At 36.6% G+C, this 18480-nt stretch overlaps 1 pseudogene; it reads left to right on the forward strand.

Annotated features, from left to right (window-relative positions):
- The first annotated feature begins 775 nt into the window (after positions 1-775).
- Positions 776-1455, forward strand: LOC105072651 (large ribosomal subunit protein uL1 pseudogene; annotated as a pseudogene).
- Positions 1456-18480: the final 17025 nt, after the last annotated feature.

Raw genomic sequence — 18480 nt, forward strand, 5'->3', positions numbered from 1 at the left:
AGGTAAGTCAAACCATTTCTCTTTTCCACTCTGCCCCATGATGCAGAAAGGCCCTGCTCTGATTCTCAACAGAAAACTTAAGATCTTCTTGGTCCACTGCTCTCAAACAAATTTCATGCCAAACTTCCACCCTTCTAAAGAGCCATATGCCCTCCAGGATCTCAGCACCCTTATTTAAGATTTTTCTCCCAAGCCAAGTATCTCTGGAGGGACAGTGACCACAATGTCCTCGTAAGGTCACTTTGTTGGTTTCCCCACTGTGGACAAAAGTGTGAGAATCAAGACCTAAATATAGGCTCAACAAGCTAATAAAAAGCACCAAGTTTATTTCAGCTAAACCATGAGATTTTCCGTAAGGCAAGGAACTCTAAAATTCTGCCCTTGCCACGTTTTTTTTAATGGATGTGTATGTACAGCTTACAATAAGCACAATCCTTTTAACAAAACATGAAAAGATTCCAAGGATCTCTCAATCCATTATTGAAATAACCAGATTTTCAAGAGTATTACAATCTTACACTCTTTCTCTGAGCCTCATTCTTGTTATGGTGGCCACTGCAGCTAGCTCTGCCTTGGTCTGGAGTCCAAACAAACTGAACAGCTTCTCTGTAATATGATTTGAGTATCACTAAGTCTTGCCAACCTAAAATTTTCTCCCCTATCAACTAGTATCAGGACCTAAAACCCCATATTCATGTTATCCCTTTCTGTCTTTAAAAAATTTGTCTATTCAAAAACAAAGACGTTCTCTTTTCCAGTTTTCGCAGGGCAAGGCATCATGAGCAGCAAGGTCTCCTGCAACACCCTGTACGAGACAGTGCGGCAAGCCCTGCACAGGAACCAGCGCAAGCGCCAGAAGTTTTTGAAGACAGTGGAACTTCAGATCAGCCTGAAGAACTATGACCCTCAGAAGGACAAATGCTTCTCGGGCACCGTCAGGCTGAAGTCCACTCCCTGCCCCAAGCTCTCCGTATGGGTTCTGGGAGACCAGCAGCATTGTGATGAGGCCAATGCTGTGGATATCTCCCACAAGGACATCAAGGCTCTGAAGAAGCTCAACAAGAATAAGAAACTAGTTAAGAAGCTGGCCAAGAAGTATGAAGCCTTTTTGGCTTCAGAGTCTCTGATCAAGCAGATCCCAAGAATCCTGGGCCCAGGTCTGAATAAGGCTGACAAGTTCCCTTCCGTGCTGACCCACAATGAGAATATGGTAGCCAAAGTTGATGAAGTGAAGTTCACAATCAAGTTCCAGATGAAGAAGGTGTTGTGTCTGGCAGTGGCTGTTGGCCATGTGAAAATGACAGATGATGAGCTTGTGTATAACATCCACTTAGCTGTCAATTTCCTGGTGTCATTGCTCAAGAAAAATTGGCAGAATGTCCGGGCTTTGTAAATTAAGATCACCATGAGCAAGCCCCAGCGCCTATACTAAGGTACAGCTTAATAAACCAGCTGCCACCAAAAACAAACAAACAAACAAAAAAACAAAAACAAAGATGTTAGGACGATCTTCCCTAACTTCTCAATAATATCTCAATGTGAATGTGTTTTCAGATTAGCCAAGGAAATGGAACATGGGATGGATAAATTCTGATGAATACAAATGGGAACAGATGTGAGTATTTCTCTCCCCCATTGTATGCATCAGAATCAATCCATCAGCATGTTCGTAACTGTCCCCTTGACAGTCAAGGAAATGATACTATTTGGCCCTAAGGTATAAAGCTGCTTACTTGTGGGCCTTCTCAGGATGGGATCAGGAGCAGCCTCTGTCAACATGGAAGCACCAAGAGTTTCCAAACAGGTGAAAGGGCCTGAAGTTCTTTTCTCATCTCTCTGAAGATTCCCGGGCTGTCACAATGGCTCCAGACTACCCAGGGTCCTCACCCAAATCTACTTCTTTCCCTCCACTGTGGAGTCGGAGGTGGAGGGGTGAGCTTTGAACTAACTCAAGCGGTCAACTACAGAGTCTGTGGAGGATCCCAGACATAGAGCCAGCAGCCAGCCTAAGATCTCCCTAGATCTCTGAGCAAACGAAGAGTAGAGAAACCATTTTTCTGATTGGGACAGGTAATAATTTCATTCATCAAAAATTTAGCTAAAGCAGGGAATCATTAAAAAAAAAGTGATGCATAACACCCTCAATAGTTTATTGAAACAAAATATAAACATGCTTTTTTCTGCTAACTTTTTATGTTGGCCCAAGATGTTTTCTTTGAATATTAGAACATTGGTAAAAGTTCTCCATCATTTTTCTTCAAAAGCCACATTCATAACTCACATCTACAATTTCCAGTTTCCATTTCTTTAAAGCAAAGGAAAATTTTAAGGACCATTATGTGGTAATTTGAACACAAAATCCTTCCAAATTTTTCTGTTCCCCTGCAATCATTTATAATTGTCTCACCCATACCTAATTCAATAGCAATTTTTAGCAACTCACATTTACTGACTCTTTTCAAAGTATGCAATTTTGTTTTCATAGAAATAGCTCTCTTTTCATACCCAATGTTCATTGTTTTACATACTATTTAATTAAATTATATAATTACATCAGTTAATGTAGTCAATTGGTTTAGTAGAGGGTGGTTTAGAGAGGCTCAATGTTATTTTTTCTTTGAAGGCAAACTCTTGTCCTAAGATATTTACCTGGCAAATCAGATATTTATGGCAAATCAGATTTTTAATATCCAGGGTCAATTATTATAGATTGAGAACTCTTTTTAGCTCCTCAGGATACAAAAACAATCGAGGAAAGGAGGGCCCTCTGGCATGAGAAGAGGAGGTCACCAAATCCTCTTCCTGAAAGCAACTAAAATAATGGACAATATTAACAAAATAGCTACATCAGGACCCTGGAAATCAACCAAAAGAATGTAACAAACTGAGAAGATTTGCTCATAAGAAACTAGTGATTTTGGAGAAGAACAGTGGGAACCGCAGCATATTTGCCCGGGGCTGATCCCATCAACCTCCCTCACCCTCTCAGATCAGTTAGCATAGTCATTCTAATAGAGGCAGCAAACTGTATTACCAAGTTTCACTGCCAGAAAGGGATGACTTAACTTGCAGCTAGAGGTGAAAATCTGATACTCAGTGAATTATAAGCAGCAATCTCAGTGATGAGCAAAAAAGGAAGGTCATTCATTACACAGTCTGAGGTGGTGGTCCTATTTGGAGCAAACATCAGACTAGAGGACTAGCCAGAGATTTAATAGGGAAATACAAGAAATGAGCACTCACAGAGGCATCCAACAATCTTCCCACATATCTCTGGCTGATCTGGAGTTGGCATCTATGTACAGGAGAGACCAGAGGGAGCCTTACAAAGAGTAAATGCTAGGACACACTTTAAACTGCCTGAACTTTCGATGCATTCTCAAAACAACACACAGAGTCATCAGCACTGAGTGGGACACTTCCTAGTTAAAGATGTATGAACACAACCTCTGAAGAACCATTGGCTGGTCACTGAGCAATGTAGACATAAGGACAACCCCTAGGAAGCCAGGCTTTAAAATAATATATTGAGATATCAGTTTATATTTATTTTATTTATATTTTTAAGTGAGCAAAGAAAGACATCAGCAGCCACATACCTCAAGGGAGACAGATTTCATAGGAAAGTTACTAAACAAACAAAAACCCTCAGGGGCAAAATCAGAATCCAGATTTGCTACTTTATGTTACCCAAAATTTAAGTTTTCAACAAAAAAAATTATGAGACACAAAAAGAAACAGAAATGCATGACCCACATGCAGGAAAAAAGCAGACAAAGAGAAATTGTCTGAGTTGTCCCCAGATGTTGGACTTAGCAGACAAAAATTACAAAGCAGTTATTATAGGTATATTCAAAGAATGAAAGGAAATTGTGTTTAAGGAATTAAAGAAAAAAATGAGAACAATAATCCAAAGAGACAATCTCAATAGAAGTTTTTTTTTTGGATTGTGGATGTAAAATGTACAGTTAACTAAAATAAAACATTCACTATAAGGCTGAACAGCAGATATGAAATAAAAGAAGAATCAATATACTTGAAGAGAGAGCAACAGAAATTACTCAATCTGGATTCCTCAAAAGACTAGGAATAGACTTACCATATGATCCAATAATCCCACTCCTGGGCATATATCCAGAAGGAACCCTACTTCAAAAAGATACCTGCACCCCAATGTTCATAGCAGCACTATATACAATAGCCAAGACATGGAAAAAGCCTAAATGTCCATCAACAGATGACTGGATAAAGAAGTTGTGGTATATTTATACCATGGAATACTATTCAGCCATAAAAATTGACAACATAACGCCTTTTGCAGCAACATGGATGTTCCTGGAGAATGTCATTCTAAGTGAAGTAAGCCAGAGAGAGAAAGAAAAATATCATATGAGATTGCTCATATGTGGAATCTAAATAAATAAATAAATACATACATACATACATACATACATACATACATACATACATACATACAAAACAAAACAAAACAGAAACAGACTCATAGACATAGAATATAAACTTGTGGTTGCCAAGAGGGTGGGGGGTGGGAAGGGACAGACTGGGGTTTCAAAATTTGTAGATACTGACGGGCATATGCAGAATAGATAAACAAGATTATACTGTACAGCACAGAGAAATATATATAAGATCTTGTGGTAGCTCACAGCAAAAAAAATGTGACAATGAATATATGTAGTTCATGTATAATTGAAAATTTGTGCTCTATATTGGAATTTGACACAACATTGTAAAATAACTATAACCCAATAAAAAATGTTTTTAAAAAAAAGAAATTATTCAATCTGAAGAAAAGGGAGAATAAAGATTAAAGAAAAATTAACAGAGGCAGAGACCCATGGGAAAACATCCAGTACACCAGCATAGCTGTAATAGGAGTTTCTTAAAATTCCTTAAAATGTCGTAAAACTTGCCAAATTTAATTTAAAACATTAACGTACAGATCCAAGAAGCTGAAAAAATTAGGAGAAAATCTTCATGAACTTCAGTTAGGCAATGAGTTCCTAGATATGACACCAGACATGCTTTCATAAAAGAATAAAATGATAAATTAGATTTTATCAAAATTAAAAACCTTTTCCACTTCAAAAGATACCTATAAGTAAGTGAAAAGAAAAGCCACAAACTGGGAGAAAATACTTACAAAGCATGTATCCAGATATATAAGATTCTTAAAGCTCAGTAACAAGAAGACAATCCAATTTAAAAATGGGGATTGCATTTAACATTTGTGCACTGTATGTATGTTATATCTCAATAAAAAGGTTTATAAAAAGAAAAAAGAGAGAAGAAAAAGAAAAATGGGGGAAAGATTTGAATACACTTCACAAAAGATAAACAAATGATTAATAATCATGTGAAAAGATGCTCAACATTTTTACTCATTAGGGAAATGGAAATCAAAACCACAATTAAATACTATTACACACCCACTAGAATTTCTAAAATAAAAATAAAAAATAAAAAAACACCAATTGTTAGTGAGGATATAGAGAGACCAGAACCCTCAGTCTCTTAAAATGTTGAACGTACATTAATTAGCCAAATGAGTCAGCATTTCCACTCTCAGGAGTCCAACCAAGAGAAATGAAAACATATGTCCACACAAAAACTTGTGCACAGTTTGTTCATAACAGCATTTTTCATAATAGCTAAAAGCTGAAAGCATCCCAATTAGTAAATGAATAAATAAATTGTGTTATCTCCATACTCTGGAACTGTATTCAGAAATAAAAAGGACCAACTGCTGATTCTCCCTATAACAATCACAAAATCATCTTATTAAATGAAATAATCCCAATACAAAAAACGTATCACATGAAATGTCCAGAAAAGACAAGTTTATATAGACAAACACACCAGACACATTGGTTGCCTAAGACTGGAGGTGGGAGGAAGATTGACTGCAAACTGGCACAAGGGAATATTTTAGAGTGAAATGTTCTAAAACTGCTCTGTGTAATGGCTGCACAAACTCTATACATTTACTTGAAAGCACTGAATTGTAGACTTACAACAGGTGGCTTTAATGTATGTAAATTATACCTTCAAAACACTATTTTAAAAAATGAGACCTATTTCCCCATCTAATGGTGTAAGGAGAGAAACAGCAATAACCAAGACCACTGTAAGTTTCATAGCAGTGATAGATCAAAGGCCTCTGGGAACACACAGGATGGGGGAGTCAGTGAGCAAGAAGAGGGAGATTAGAAAGGCTTTACGAAAAAAGTGATGTAGGAGCTGAGGCTCTAAAAACACCCTTAGTTTTAAAAAAAAATATTACATGAAGTTTAAGTACAGTTTATCCCAGACGTAAAAGGATAGTTCAACATAAGAAATGCTAGCAATGTACTTGATGTCATTAATAGACTAAAAGGAAAAGAATAATATGCAATTATCTCAGCTGGTGCAGGAAAGGAATTTGATAAAGTTCAGCAACAATTCATGGAGGAGAAAAAAAAACTCTTGGCAAACCAGAAAAGAGAAGAGAACCAGGAAGACAGAAATGCACTTCCTTTAAGATAGGAAAAAGCAAAACCACAAGTTTGCTCACTATCTCTACTGTTGTTTAGCATAGTAGTGGAAGTATTGAAACAATACTAGAAGTCAAGTGTAAAAAAAGAAGAGGTGTTAAGATGAGAAAGAGATAAAGATTTATTATTTGTGGAGGCTATGATCACTTACATAGAAAAAGCAATAATCTTTTAGAAATAACAGTTGACCAATGTTGCTGGATATAAGATCAACTTACAAAAGTCAAAATCATTTCTTTCTGTGAGGGAAGGTATGGCTCAGTGGTAGGGTGTGTGCTTAGCATGCACGATGTCCTGGGTTCAATCCTCAGCACCTCCATTAAATAAATAAATAAATACGTAAATATACCTAACTACCCTCCCTGACCCCAACAAACAAAAAAATCATTTCTAACTCAGTAGCCAACTAGAAAATAAAATAAAAAGTAAGATAACCTTCACAATAGCAACAAAAAGTATAAAGTATCTGGAGAGTTTCACAATTCACTATGAGGGAAGTTTTTTAATTTAAATAAAGGAAAAAGAAAAAAAGTTACAGAAATGGAGTGGCATTCCATGGTCCTGAATAGGATCACATATGCTTGTCACTTCACTATCAAATAATCTACAAATTCTCCGTAATCACAATAAAAACCCCACCTAATTTTTTATAGGTACTTAACCATCTTGATCATCTCTATGAAAGAATAGACAGAAGTCCACCAAAAAACTAAATCAACTTCAAAAAAGTAGAGGAAAAAACAAGATTAAGAATTTACTAAAGCTGTAATTATAAAATACAGTTTAATTTTAGAGCAAAAGTAGACAAACAGATATGGAGCAGGTGTATTTCATGGAGAAATAGATATGTTTACTCAGCATTTAATAAAGGTGACAGCATAAGTCAGTGAGAAAAGGACACTGTTCAGAAAGTAGTATTGGGAAAATTAAATCATAATATTTAGAAAAGAAAACTAGGACTATTTAACACCATGTATAAAGGTGTATTACATACAGATAAGTGCCTAAATGTGAAAAATAAAATTATAATCTTAATAGATGAAAATTAGTAGAATATCTGTCACCTAAAGGTGGATAAGGCCTTCTTAAATAAAACCCAAGTGCATAAACCACAAGGCAAAAAAAAAAAAGTATGCATTTCCTTACTTAAAAATTAATTCTTTCTTGTCAATAAAGAGTACTGTGGACTCACAGACATAGAGAACAAACTTATGGTTACCAGGGGGTAAATGGGATGGGAAGGGATAAATTGGGAGTTCGAATTTTGCATATACTAAGTTACACATATATAAATATATAAATATATTTTATATATATAAATTAGATAACCAATTTCTACTATATAGCACAGGGAACTATATTCAATATCTTGTAGCAACCTATAATGAAAAAGAGTATGAAAATGAATATATGTATATGTATGACAAACATGCTATACACCAGAAATGGATACGACACTGTAAACTGACTGTATTTCAATAAAAAAAAAAAGAACACTGTGGATAAAGTTGACAGACAGTAGATTGGGACAAGAAGCTTGTACTATCCAAGCTGATCAGGAACTAACCTAGAAAATATACAGGGAATATTTGCAAAGAAAAAGAAAAAGATCACAATCCCAGCAGAAAAATGGACAAAAGTATGAACAGGTGATTTGTACAAAAGGAAATTCAAAATACTGTCATTAATAGTGACACTCAAAATCATCAGAGAATAAAAATTAAAACAATAATGAAATATCATTTCACCTCAGATAAGACTGGTAAAAATTAGACATCTGGATGAATTCTCACAAAAGTCCATAAGATCAGAATTCTTTTCAGTGGCAGAGAGCTGGGGGCAGTCTGCCTGTCCCTCACTGCAAAAGTGGGTTCATAATATGAAGGGGAACATCCTATGGAGAAAAATACAGCATTAGCAGCTATGGATGGAATGTAACATAGCGAATATAGACGGACTTTTTTAAAACAGGTTTAGTGAAAAAAGTAAGGAACACAATGAGATCTATTCTAAAATACAATTTACTTAAACGCAGAATACAAGCACATAAGATAACAATATGAAAAACAGCTCAGGAACAGACAAAAGATGTTCTATAAAATCCTAGACTTGTTCTTTATGGAAAGGGAATCAAAGTAGAAAACTGGAATTAAAGAGAGTCAAATAAGTAAAGTAAATAAATGAATGAATGAATGAATGAGAGAGAATGTCTTCAAAGAACCTGGTAATTCCCTACTTTTTCTTCCTATTTTAAGTGACCCTATGGTCTCTTAATAATTTCCAATTTCCAATTAAATCTTTATTTTTAAGGAATTAATTCATGCATTATGTACTGTGATGAGCAAGGTGTCACCAAACAACAAAATATAAAATCTTTACCTGAGATTTAATTTTCAGTTTCATGTGAAATAAAATGGTGTGACCCCTACAGTCTTCAATGGAACGTGGAGAATACTCTGAGCTAGGTATTTGGAACTCTATAAACTTTGCAAGAAAATTAAAATGAAGCCAACACTTTCTTTCCTTGTGAGTTTGTTAATCCAGTTTTTTTTTCCCCAAGTATTTTTATCCCTGTACTTTCAAACTCTAGACCTAGATATTTTTTTATAACCTGACTGCAAGTTGAAGATATACACATACTCCTACAGTGAGCCTCCCTTGGAATATGCAAAAAGATTAAACAGATTGTGAAATTAAAACCCCATGTGTGCCAAACATGTGGGTGTATTCACTTCTTAATTCTGCATAACCAACATGATTTTGTCTAAGACACAACTTCAGTGTGAGGAAAATACAAATGAGACCTTCAAAGATACTCAGTAAATTCTCGGCTGTTTACGAATACTATTTCTCATGCTTTCTGTTGCTTATTATAGGAAGACTTTGATTTTCTTTGTAGTGTATGTTGGTAAAGCAGAGAATATATTCTAACCATGTGTTAGAAGCTTTGTGACCGAAAGTGGACATCCAGATAGCGCTCTGAGGTCTAGAGCAAAGCTCAGGCCAGCCCACCCTGAGAGTCCTGCCAAGAGCCACAGTGGCTGGCCACAGTCTCCAGTCAACTTCTCTTTACCAACAGCCTCACTGCAGGCCTGGCCCCACCCTGTCCATTCCACAGCATCCCTGCAGAGAACTACTCCCTACTCTGGCCAGAGACCTGCACCTTCACACTGGTCCCCAGGCTGACTTCCTCACAAGCCTACCAGACTCATCGTAGCATTCATCTACAATTGCTGATAATTTATGGTAGAGAAAAAGTTTCTCTTCTCTGACTTAAGATGATTGATGAAGAGTGTTCTAAAACACAAAACAGTCGGGCAAACAGTTAAGAACACACTCATTTGTAAGCGGATTAAGAACATCCATTGGAATTCAAAAAGTCAGCGTACCCATGTCCAACGAGTCCCATGGAACCGTTAAAGGAAGCCCTGCAACTCTCTAACATGAATGCTTGCAAGTTGGAAAATTCAAGTTTTAAATAAACGTCTCATAGTTCAGTGTTGACCAAGGTAGGCCCTTCCCACAGCCCTTTGAACCACTCACTCATTCCTCTGCACAGCCGCCAGAGTGGGTGAAGTAACCACCCCTCTGGGCAGAAAGCCACTAGTGCTAATAAATTAACTAATCTTTTGGGTAGACAGCCTTCCCCAGTCTTCTTTGCAAATGCTCAACCCAATGTAGGCTTGCTGACCTCATGGAGCACTTGTGTCCATGAAGCTCTCAGAAGTCTCTTCAGCCCTCGGGAAAGCTGCCAACTCAAAATGAATAAAGCTTGAATATGCAATCTAGATCCATGTTTTATTTAAATTCCAGTGATCTGCTGAGAGGTCTCCTGGCTCCCCTGGGCCCACTAGGGCAACTCTAAACAAACCCCATGGGCAGAGTGCACCAGGCCATTTCATCCACATTCCTACCTCTCTCACAGCTTCCAAAAACCTTTGGGGTAAGCTGAATTTACATGAGCATTTAAAAAAGCAAATTTCTTATATTTTTCAGATGTCATTACAACTCTCATTTCAAATATTCTCTGAGAAGGCTGTTGTCATTCATTTGCAGATGGGAACTGCAAAAAGCTTTACTCCTTTAAGGTTACAGGACTCCCAGGAAGGAAGAGGCAGACTTGGGAGACAAATCAGGCAGGGCTGTCTGCCCATCCCTGGCCTCCGCTACTGTCACAAGACCACTGGCTTCTCTACGCAGGCCTCCATGTCTCCCACAGGCCTCTCTTCCACCTCTCTTGGAGTTGAACTGTGGTCAAATAGTTTTTTGATTTATAAAAATACGCACTGACATTGTTCAAAACTGAAGAAAGAAAAGCTACCAATATGCTAACTATTAACAATAACCATTATTGACATTAATGTTAATAATGATTCATTCAACAAATAATATTAATGTATTTACTATCTCATTCCATATGCTTATATGCATTTCATATACTCCATTATGTAGAAAACCTGCTGTGTAGTGTGTCCTGCTTGGTTTTATGTCAGAATTATTTTCTAACCTTTCATACATTATCAAACATCCTTCTGAATCACAGATTTTAACAGTCACAAAAAATTTCATTCTACAGGTATACTATAATTAACTTCATTTAATTACACAAGCAATATATGAAGTACAGATTTTCCTTAAAAAGACAGAACAATCACCCACTCTGCCAATACCAGCTTAACACAGTAGTGTCTCTCTAGATTTTTAAGAGCACAGAAGTACAAAGACAAATGTGGATTCTACTATATTTCTTTGTCATCTGATTTTTAATTAACAATATATGTTAAACATTTTTAATTCTAATAATTTTTTTTGTTATTATTTAACTATCATATTTCATTCTATGGCTATACCATTATATCCCTTTTTAGATATTTAACTTGCTTCAGTTACTAGCCATTATTAACACTGCTTCATCTTTATACATAAATCTTTATGTACAGACCCCAATTCACTCATAAATAAAAACTCCTAGAACTATGGTGCCAAAGAATACCTTTCATTTGCTAAGGTTCCTTATTCATTTTGCCCAACTGTCCTTCCAAAAAATGACTCTCAGAACTGCCATCAACAGGGTTTAAGAGCTCTCATGAACCGACATCTAAAACCACCCTTAACATTATAATTGTTTTAAATTATTTTTTCAATTCGATAGCCAAAAGAAGGTATTTCATTATTTGAATTTACATTTGTTTTTCCATAAAGATTGAGCTTTTTCAAATCTTTCTTATTATTAAAATCATCCAATTTGTTGTTAGGTTGTTCATCTTTTTCTTGTTGGATTACAGATCTCTTTTTTAATTTAAGAGATTAACATTCTATTATGGATATCACAAATAGTTTCTCTAATTTGTCATTTGTCCTCGAATTTTTCTTAATTTTTTAAATATTTCCATAATAAAAAATAAATTTCCCAACTTTTAGTCCTGGACACATGGTAGTGTGAGCTGACACAGCCTTTCTCCCACTTCCACACAATACAACTACATAGAAATTATAGATGGGAAGAAAAAATTAAGTATATAGTTTAGGTTAAAAGAAAGGAGAAATTTCTTGGTGCCATAAGCAAAGGGGGCAGGATACAACCATGTGTCAATGTCATGACACTCGAAAGGTGTGTCAAACTGAACAGAGACCCTAAGGATCCTGTGTTTTAATAGTTCCATAGGAATGAGAGATATGGCTCTAAATCCACAAAAGGTAGGGAGCAAAAGCCAAAATCACTCCTATCACCAGACCATGGAAAAACTATTATCTTCATAAAAGAGAAGACTGGCTATATCAAATGAAAGCCCACTCTGTAGCAACTCTTTCACAGTCCAAAATCCGTGGAACTCCCATAGGAGAAAAAAAAAAAATAAGAAGCTCTGCTGAAAATGAGTTCACAATTCAAAATTATAAACCACACTCACTACTCACTGTGACTGGGACCCAGTATACATAAAAAATGGACATAGTAGTACTTGTGATGAAGAACAATCTTAAGACTCTTAGATGATTATCTTTTAAATGAAGAAAGATAAAAGAAGAAAAAAAATCATACGGAAAACAGAAAAATATGAAAAAAATAATTAGCAAATTAACTTTTTAGAAATTAAAATTTCACTGTACAAGATCAACATAAGATTAAACATAACTGAAAAGTTAATTAACTGGAAGAGGGAGATGAAGAAATTAATAAAACAAAGAGGTGGAAAATGTGAAATAGAACCTTTTAAAGGAGGACAGAAAAGCAAGGTAATATTCTGAGAGACAATAGATGAGACTCTTCTAGAATTAATGAAAGACATGAATCTTCAGTTAAACTATAATGAGCTCCAAAATGATACATTTTTAAAAACCCTATCCCTAGGCACATGTAGTAAAACCCTTGAACATCAAAGTCAAAATGAAACACCATAAAAGGGACTGGAGGAACAAACAGATTATCTATAAGAACAATTACACTGACAGCAGACTTCTCACTAGTGATAACAGAAGTCAGAACACAACAGGTTAATACCTTTAAATGACCAAGGGAAAATAAATATCATCCCAGAATCCTATATGTACTAACACATGATTCAAGGAGGAGGAGGAAATAGTCATTTTCAGACAAAGGCTGAGGAAGAAGAAAACTTACATGTCATAACAGAAGTACCTATTAAAGGAAGTAATACAGGAAAAAGACAACTGAACTCTAAGACAAGAGCAGGATGCAAGAAGCAAGAGTAAAGCAAGTAAACTGGTAAAAATATGCGTAAAGTTATGCAAGCCCTGAATGAAAAAAGAGAATTAGTGACAACAGTAAGGACTTATTTGGAGGACTTAAAGCAAGTGAAACTAAATTACTATAAAAAAGAAACATGAGGATGGGAAAAGGAAAGATCAGAATTAAAATGTTCTAAAGTCCTTGAATTATTCAGGATAAGGTTATTGTTGTAGTTGTTGTTTTAATTAACTATGCATGTTAAAAATTAAAATGTAACCAATAAAAGAATGGAAATAGAATGAATAAATTTCAAAAACAGCTGAAGCTAAAAATGGCAATAAAGAATATTTTATTAACCTAAAGGAAAGTAGGGAAGAAAAAAAGCAGAGAAAAACCATAATAAATAGAAAACATTAAATAAGATGGTAGGTATAATTTCAAATTGTTCATAATGTTTTAAATTAACTGATTTAATGTATTAATTTAAAGAAAAACAGAAATTCTCTGAATATTTATAATTTGGCCATATGCTATTTACTAAAGACTCATCTGAAACATGACAGATAAATGTTAGAAGTATATGGATAGAAAAAGATATGCTGGGCATATCCAACTTAAAAAAGAGGGTAGGGTATATAGCTCAGTGGTTGAGCATGTGTTTGGCATGCACGAGGTCCTGGGTTCAATTCCCAGTACCTCCATTAAAATAAATAATAAAACAAACCTAATTATCTACCCCCACCCCCCCAAAAAAAAAACATTAAGTAAAAAAAAAAAAAAAAAAAAAAAAAAAAAAACTGGTGTAACAGCATGAGTATTATAAAAGAAGACTAAACAAAAAAATACAGATATAGAGATACATCCATGTAGATACAGATACAGAAACATTACATAAGAATAAAAGAAGCAATTCACCAGTAAGAATAATAACTCACATTTATGGAGCACTTATCATGTGCCAGACACTATTCTAAGTGCTTTTTACATGTATTACTTTATTTAACCCTCACAATGATCCCCAAAGCAAAGCCCATTTTACAGATAAGAATACTGAATTACAAGAAATAAATGATTTTCCCAAGGTCCAGAGATAGTAAATGGTATAGCCATGATTCAAACCCAGCCAGTCTGGCACCAGTGTCCAAACTCTGCATTTTTTGCTAACAGCACAGATTCAAAATATATGAAACACACATTTACAGGACTGCAAAGAAAAATTAGCAAATCCACAATCATAATAGAAAATTTAATATGCATGTCTCGGTATCTAATTAAGCAAATAAAAAATTAATGAGGATACAGAACACAATTAAAATACTTGATCTAATGGCTCTATATAAAACACCATTCCCAACAATTAGAGAATACATATTCTTTTCAAGCAGCATGAAACATTTATAAAAATAGATCACATAAAAGGTTGCAAAGCAGTTCACTCTATAAATCTCAGAGAATGAAAAGCACAGAGTCCATGATCTCTGATTACAGTGTAATTAAATTAGAAATCAGTAACAAAAAGATAACCCCAAATAACCCATATATTTGGAAATTCTAAAACACACTTTAACGCATATTAAGAGTCAAAGGACAAATCATAGTGTATGTAATAAAATCTTTACAGAAAAAATGACAAAAATACTGCATATCAAAAGTTACAGAAGGTAGTGTTAAAGTACTAAGTAAATAGTAATTTTACATTCTTAAAAGTGTATATTAAAAGTGAGGGACAACTACAAATCAGTGAGCTTCAATGCGCAACTAAAGATAGGAAAAAACTCAAGAAAGCATAAAGGGAGAAAATTATAAAGTAAGAGTAACTAATACCAAAAAAAACTCTCATAAGTTGTTTCTAACTAAAATTTGTCCTGAAGAAGAGTACAAACCACCTCAAACACAAAGATGGGAGATCAGAGGTCTCCACTCAACACTGTGTGACCACCAGCAGGTTTCTTAACATCGCTGGGCAGCAGTTTGCACATATGAAAAATTAGTCAGTTAAATCAACTCAGAAACTTTGCTGTTTCAAGACTATACCACCACTACTCCCTTTCAGAAACCATTTACTAAGAAGATTATATATACTTGCAATCAAATGGCAGCTATAGGAGAAGAGTCTTTGGTCTTGATGCAAACAACTCCATGAGAAAGTGAGGAGGCCCATTGTATGGGCAGCTCCTCCCTTATGCCACAAGACTGGGCTGGGGAAATGCTAGAAAATTCCCAACTGAGCAAAGAAACCACCTTTCTTCAAAAGCCTGCTCCTCAGGAATTCACAACTACGAGCTATAGAGGTTCTAAGACTACTGGATGCCATGTGGGTCTGAAGTTTCACATGTATGGCAAGCCCAGGATATACACAGGTCCTAGATAAGAGTAGAGACCCGAAAATATTTTTGAATAAATGAACTAAGATGAAAATGCAAGGTGATGCATGAAAAGTTTAATTAATCACTCAGTTCATTTATTTTTTTTACAAAGTTGGACTAAAGGCCTAAGAGCCTAAATCTTTAAATTAGATTTATGGCTGACAATGACGGATATCCTGACTGACTAAAAAAAATGGATTTCAGCCTTTCTCATGTGCCTGTGGGTATTAGGGCAGGAAGGGGCCATAAAAATCACAAGTAGTGTAAATGTAGCCCAGAAGTTTCTTATGACCGTGCTCTACCTAGAGAACAACAGACTAAACACAGTCCAGGATTTGAAAAAAGACCCTCAGCGTGTGGACTGGTTCCTTGAGAAGTGGAAGTGTGCTCTCTCTAAAATGAGTACACCGTACCATCTAATTTGATCTGTCTGTGTTAAATCAGGTTTGTGATGGGTCTTGTTTTTAAAGGGACAAGGGGGCAAAAGTATGCTAGTAGCACTGAAGGTAACCAGGGCCCCATTACACAGACTGATGTACAAGAGTGTAAAGAGCTCCAAAAAGGTGAATCAATTATCTTAAACTCATAGAGTAATAATAACAAGTGTCAAAAATGTAAGAATCTATAAAGATCCAAAATCGGGTACTCTGCCCTTTTCAAAAACATAAGATGCCCAAGTCAACCCAAAAAATTTCACCTAATGGAGCTCTTCCCTTGCATGACTTAAACATGTGTGTCTTTTCTAGGCAGACCACCCTCCAGCTGTCAAAATTAACCACGGAGGCTTAGAGAAGCCAAGTTCATAGTACCCTTAGTGCCACTTTCCCCATGTCAGCTCTACCCTCATTACAGGGAACTAATGTTATAATGGAACATTTGGGGTAGATCCAGAAGAATAAATCTGACAATTTTCAGTTTCCTGTCTCAGACCAGAACTGGAAAGTCAGGAAAAAAATCTCTCAGGGGAAGAAGGTTGTGTAATTGTTTTGGAAATGGTTATGGCAGCCTCCTGGAGACTTAACTGTTCAAAAGAACATCTCCAACAGGCTTTGGCTTGGCTAAGCTTTCTAGAGGGTTCAGTCTACAAATAGGTCAAGTCGTTTGGAGTATTAAGCAGGGGCCAAAGCCTCGGGCATGCCACCCAGGCTGCACTGCCCTTACCAGGAGGCAAGGACCAGCTGCTTTTTGGTGCATTGGGTCTAGACTGAGAGGCCAATCCCTCCTTTCCTTTATGAGCTTGTCTATCTCTTACTTCCTGCAGTTTTGCCAGCTGCCAAAAAGAAGGACTCCTTCCGTCCACTGGTAAACCATCACCTCGGAAACTCAGCCAAGCTGGCCAAACAAAACAAACTCCAGCATTTCCTCATTCAAGGGAGAGAGAAGAAGACAAGAGCTTTAAAAATTTTTTTCTTCAATAAAAGCCCGTAAGTCACCCTTGGCCTTCAATTCCCTCCAGATCCCTTCAAAACGCTGGAAACTGACTTATAAATCCATCTTTACAAGGCTCTTGCTCTTACACTAAGAAACAATGTAAGTGTGAAAACACAAAAGAAGGCTGCTTCTTTGTATCTCCATTCCCTCCCTTGAGGCTCTCACTCTGCCTTCCTCTCTCCCCCAACCCTTGTTTCCAGATGTGCGCTGGGCAGCCAGCACTGCTCCAAATTCCACAGAGTCATGTATTTTTTAAATGTCGGTCTTTAAAGGGCACCACTGCCAATGGTTCAGTCGCATGGCAGGGATTTAATTACCTAAATAAAGTACGCTCAAAGAAATGCATGTCGGGCTTTTTTCCTTTCCATAACTCCACTTCAATTTGTATTTTCCCCTTCTAATTGAAATAAATTTCCCTTGCTGTTTTGTGTTACAAAACACCTGGATGGGGTTATTATTCTGGAAAGGTAACTATAAAATTAGAAGGCTAACCACGACACGGATTTCCTAAATCGCAGGTGGCAAGGGTAGCAAGTGCCGACGAAAGGGAAAGTATTCACAAACGCAGGCTAAGTTCTCATGCAAAGAAAACCTCACAGGCCTAGCAATGCCCCAAATCAGGTGATGCCTGAAGGCTTCCATTGTGACACACTGTCCCAGTACCCCTGTAGGACTAATAAGAACATTCCCACACGTGTGTGAGAGACTACCTTGCATACCACCCTCAGCTGTCAGCCCCCTTTGGCGATTGTCTTGCCTGAGGTCACATGTACTTCTACAAGCAGCTGGCTTCGTGCACTGATCCTCTGGACCTTCTTACCCCAGCTTACGACAATTTTGAAGAGCCATCCCAGCTTTAGTGCTCCCTGTGGAACCATCCTGAGGACCTCATTGAGACTCCATCACAGCCCAGTTTCTCCCTCTCCCAGTCCTGCTCCTGCTCTTCCCTTCCACAAGTGTGGAACCCAAGAGCACATCCTAGAAAGCCCCCTGTATCCTCCATCAGCCTTAGGGCTGGCTTCCCTGCGGAACCCAACCGGCAAAGAGGGGAGAAGGAGTTGGAATAAAAAAAAAAAAAAAAACAAAAAAAAACCTGATCTTACATTCACCGCATATTCCTATCAAGTGAACATGGACCCACTTATTTCATTGCTGAGAGTTTAAGATCCATTAGTACCAGCTCACTAATGACTGCTCACATTAGTCCCAGCCTGAAGTCCAAGAAAAACCAGATGGCAGCCTTGAGAAGGAATCAGGGAAAGGAAAGTTAATCAGTAGCATGTACTAACAGCCTCAAAAACATTCACATCTTTTGACCCAATAAATCAAATTTTATTTCTGGGATATGCTTAGATCCCATCTAGTTTCCAAAATTACTGCATGTGGCTTATGAAAGTGCTTACTGTTCAGCAGATCAAACTAAATAAACAATGTGTGGCGA

Source organism: Camelus bactrianus, chromosome 17, assembly GCF_048773025.1.
Source record: "Camelus bactrianus isolate YW-2024 breed Bactrian camel chromosome 17, ASM4877302v1, whole genome shotgun sequence".
In the NCBI taxonomy this organism is placed as follows: domain Eukaryota; kingdom Metazoa; phylum Chordata; class Mammalia; order Artiodactyla; family Camelidae; genus Camelus; species Camelus bactrianus.